Source organism: Nicotiana tomentosiformis, chromosome 5, assembly GCF_000390325.3.
Source record: "Nicotiana tomentosiformis chromosome 5, ASM39032v3, whole genome shotgun sequence".
Classification (NCBI taxonomy): Eukaryota; Viridiplantae; Streptophyta; class Magnoliopsida; order Solanales; family Solanaceae; genus Nicotiana; species Nicotiana tomentosiformis.
In genome coordinates this window covers 24208257-24213585 of record NC_090816.1, presented here as the reverse complement: position 1 = coordinate 24213585, position 5329 = coordinate 24208257, and positions in this window count along the sequence as shown.

Below are 5329 nucleotides of genomic sequence, written 5' to 3'. Positions count from 1 at the left end.
TTTGTCATCCCTAAGGGTATGCTCAAAAGTGACTGATCCTGTATCTCTAAGAATAAATTTATAATACCTCCTTGATTTTAGGGGGTCACTGGTTTCAACATAGTTTCTGTTGGTGTAACAGGGTCTAATCAAATCTTGTTTGTCAAAGTTTTTGTAACCTTTGTCTAGTACTATCACTTTAATTGGTGCTTTGGAAATTATTTTAAATGTTTCTTTTTCCTGAGAAACTGGTGTTTTACCTTCCTTCTTGGATGGTGTTTCTGGCTTGACTGCCTGCGCGAATGACTCTGGGGTCTTCATTTCGTAATCTGAACTGGTTAGTATCTTACCAGTTTGGCTTGTCGAAGCTTTCGAAGAAGCTTGTTGGAATGGTCCTTCTATCTTTGGAATAGTACCAAGGACTGTCATTGTTGCTGGTTTATTTGATGTGGGAACTCTCGGAGGGGTTACCATTATATATATAGGTGGTCTCACGGGTAAAGGTGGGTAGTAGTCTGCAAGTGCAGAGTACCTATTTTCTCTCTTTGGTGAGGCCCTGAAGGGACCATTCTGATTTGGTCTCATTCTTTCCCTGTAGGAATTCTCTGGTTAGAAAGTCCGGTAAAGAGTTTTCTTCACCTTTAATGAAATCAATTTGAAAATCAAAACTAGATAATAATGCTTGCCATATGGCAAAAATCTGTTTTGAAATGAGGTTTTTAACATCTTTTTGTAAAATCTCTTTGGCTGATTTACAATCAACCCTTAGTAAAAATTCTTTATTTATTAAATCGTCTTGAAATTTTGTAATACATAGTACTATAGACAAAATCTCTTTTTTGACTGTACTATAATTTTTCTGAGCCGAATTCCGTATTCCGGAAGTGAAACGAACTAATTGTTCTGGAGAGTTTGAAGAAATTCTTTGTTTGAGAATACCACCGTACCTTTCATCAGAAGCGTCGGTTTCAACTATCATGAATGCCTCAGGATTAGGAATACCTAGACAAGGAAGTTTTTGGACAATAGTTTTGACTCTTTTGACAGTGTCAGTTTATTCTTGACTCCATGGGACTGGATTCTTTCTGAGACGTTTGTATAGTGGTTCACAGATTTTTTAAATATCAGGAATGAAGTTTGCTACATAATTAAGGCTTCCTAAAAACCTTTGTAGTTGTGTTTTATCTAAGATTTCATCAGAGAATTTAGACGAGAACTCAATGGCTCTACAGATTGGTTTATACGTGCCTTGGTATAGGTCATGTACTAAGAATCTAATAGTTGTTTGGAACAACTTAATCTTCTTAGCACTAACCACTAATCCATTATGTTTTACGACTTTAAAGAAAGTATTTAAATGTTAAAGTGAGAGTCTATATCTTCAGAAAATATTAACACATCATCAATATAAACAATTAACATATTACTGTATAAATTAAATATGTTGTTCATAATGTTTTAAAATTCTGATGGGGCATTTTTTAACCCGAAAGGCATAACATTCCATTCATATTGTCCAAATGGGACATTGAAAGCAGTTTTATATTTATCTTTTTCACTAATTTGAATTTGCCAGAATCCTGACTTCATATCAAATTTGCTATAGATATTGGCTTTATAGGCTCTCTTTAATAGATCTCTTTTATTAGGTATCGGGTACCTAATCCATTGTAATACTTTTTTTAATGGTTTATAATTAATAACAAATCTAGGAGCTCCTCTTTCCTTTTCTGTACTTTTGTTAACATAGAAAGCTGCACAGCTCCAAGGTGATTTAGAAGGTCTAATTATCTTCTTTTTAAGGAGACCATTTATTTTATTTTTACAAACTTTCATGAGTTCATGATTCATCTGAATAGGCCTAGACTTGGTGGGTATGGCATGTTCAGTAAATTCATTAATATAAGGAAGTTCGACTACATGCCTTTTTCTTTTTTAGAAGGCATTGGGTAATTCTGAACAAACTTCAAGTTCGAGTTTTTCTTGAAATATTTTAATCTTTTCCTCCATTCCCAATCGCTGCTCCATCTAAAAGAGCAAAACAACATAAAAAATCTTCTTAAAAATCCAAAAGACGCCATAAGCGTAAAGAAAAAAAGGAAGGAACTCCTAAAAAGAAAAGATTCAGAAGACGTTCTAAAAAGGAACATGGTGATAAATGTTGGTCATGTGGAAAGATAGGGAATAGAGCAAATGAATGCCCTGTCACCAACAAGAAAAAGAAAAAGGTTAATACCTTACAAATTGATGAAAACATTAAAGAAAAGTTATTTGCTATTCTTGAACAAAATTAAAACATCACATCTATGATTACAAGATTTCGATGAACCCTAAAGACATTATAAGAGGTTTAGCCTCTCATACTCAACATGGCTCTGATACCATTAAGAGGATCATGGGTTTTATCTTAAAAATAGATAAAATATATGCGGAATTAAAATAGTAAGACAGAAACACTTACTTGTAAAAAGCTTTATTCAAACATAAGGGAACATTTACAGAGAGGGAAGGGAAAATATAGAGTGAAAACTTGGAAATTTTTGGATGTCTTCTATTACAATTTTTGAAGTCTTATATAGACTTCAGATTTTTGCTGATCAACCGTCTAAATGGACGATCTCAGTTTGCTGTCTGTTGCTTTACTGAAAGGTCGTCTGCTGCTTTTTTGGAGAGGCAGGTACTGTTTTTGTCTTTTTGTGGTTGTTGTTGTTAGGTGACTCCTTCTTTTTTGAAGAGTCGTTTGTCTTTGTCTGGAGAGTTATTGTCTTCAGATGCTATTCTTCTTCTGCGTAGGCCCGGTAGGCTTGGGCTATTCCGTGTGGGTCTTCCATGTCCCCATTGTCTTGGTTTTCCGTTGAGGAGGATGGTGATACTATGTCTAACATAGCCTGTACTTCTACTGGGCTTGCTGTTTTAATGTTTGCTAAGACTTCTAAGAGTCTCTTTTTTAATTCTGCTTGTGAACTGGTAGATCCACTTCTGCTGGCTGGTTTGGGTTTCTTGATCTCTTTTGATTCAGGAACCCATCCTTTGATTTTTGGTATCTTAAATAAATATTGAATTCGTTCGATCTGTTCAATTTCGAACGTCCAACTGATTATGAATGAAATCCTTTTTGCAATATAATATTTGCAGATTTTAATGTGATCTGGTAAGGTAGAGATTTCCTGTTCTTTCTGAAATCTCTCATAATGAATATGGAAGCTCCGGGGCATTGATTGCTATGTTCCTCCAAATGTTTTCCACCAATCATAAAACCATCTTGGTATGACTGATCTTGCTACTTGTTCGCTATATTTTACGAACCATGTATGTGAACCTGGGCGTAGGTAAATAAAATTGTACCATGCATCCATGTAGTCTTTAAAATTATATGTTTGGGGTCTGAATTGTACAGAGAGCACAATCGAGGTATGCAAGTGATCCATTCCCCATTCAAAATGGCTAATTATTTGGTTGATAGTGAATCTAGAATACTTAATACTGTCAGGATCTTTGTCATCCCTAAGGGTATGCTCAAAAGTGACTGATCCTGTATCTGTAAGAATAAATTCATAATACTTCCTTGATTTTAGGGGGTCACTGGTTTCAACAAAGTTTCTGTTGGTGTAACAAGGTCTAATCAAATCTTGTTTGTCAAAGTTTTCGTAACCTCTGTCTAGTGCTATCACTTTAATTGGTGCTTTGGAAATTATTTCAAATGTTTCTTTTTCCTAAGAAACTGGTTTTTTACCTTCCTTCTTGGATGGTGTTTCTCACTTGACTGCCTACGCGAATGACTCTAGGGTCTTCATTTCGTAATCTGAACTGGTTAGTATCTTACCGGTTTGGCTTGTCGAAGCTTTTGAAGAAGCTTGTTGGAATGGTCCTTCTATCTTTGGAATAGTACCAAGGACTGTCATTGTTGCTGGTTTATTTGTGGTGGGAACTCTCGGAGGGGATACCATTATATTTATAGGTGGTCTCACGGGTAAAGGTGGGTAGTAGTCTGCAAGTACAGAGTACCTATTTTCTCTCTTTGGTGAGGCCCTGAAGGGACCATTCTGATTTGGTCTCATTCTTTCCCTGTAGGAATTCTCTGGTCAGAAAGTCGGGTAAAGAGTTTTTTTCACCTTTAATGAAATCAATTTGAAAATCAAAACTAGATAATAATGCTTGCCATATGGCAAAAATCTATTTTGAAATGAGGTTTTTAACATCTTTTTGTAAAATCTCTTTGGCTGATTTACAATCAACCCTTAGTAAAAATTCTTTATTTATTAAATCGTTTTGAAATTTTGTAATACATAGTACTATAGACAAAATCTCTTTTTTGACTGTACTATAATTTTTCTGAGCCGAATTCCATATTCCGGAAGTGAAACGAACTAATTATTCTGGAGAGTTTGAAGAAATTCTTTATTTGAGAATACCACCGTACCTTTCATCAGAAGCGTCGGTTTCAACTATCATGAATGCCTCAGGATTAGGAATACCTAGACAAGGAAGTTTTTGGACAATAGTTTTGACTCTTTTGAAAGTGTCAGTTTGTTCTTTACTCCATGGGACTGGATTCTTTCTGAGACGTTTGTATAGTGGTTCACAGATTTTTCAAATATCAGGAATGAAGTCTGCTACATAATTAAGGCTTCCTAAAAACCTTTGTAGTTGTGTTTTATCTAAGATTTCATCAGGGAATTTAGATGAGAACTCAATGGCTCTACAGATTGGTTTATACGTGCCTTGGTATAGGTCATGTCCTAAGAATCTAATAGTTGTTTGGAACAACTTAATCTTCTTAGCACTAACCACTAATCCATTATGTTTTACGACTTTAAAGAAAGTATTTAAATGTTAAAGTGAGAGTCTATATCTTCAGAAAATATTAACACATCATCAATATAAACAATTGACATATTACTGTATAAATTAAATTTGTTGTTCATAATGTTTTGAAATTCTGATGGGGTATTTTTTAACCCGAAAGGCATAACATTCCATTCATATTGTTCAAATGGGACATTGAAAGCAGTTTTATATTTATCTTTTTCACTAATTTGAATTTGCCAGAATCCTGACTTCATATCAAATTTGCTATAGATATTGTCTTTATAAGTTCTTTTTAATAGATCTCTTTTATTAGGTATCGGGTACCTAATCCATTGTAATACTTTTTTTAATGGTTTATAATTAATAACAAGTCTAGGAGCTCCTCTTTCCTTTTCTGTACTTTTGTTAACATAGAAAGCTGCACAACTCCTAGGTGATTTAGAAGGTCTAATTATCTTCTTTCTAAGGAGATCATTTATTTTATTTTCACAAATTTCCATGAGTTCATGATTCATCTGAATAGGCCTAGACTTGGTGGGTA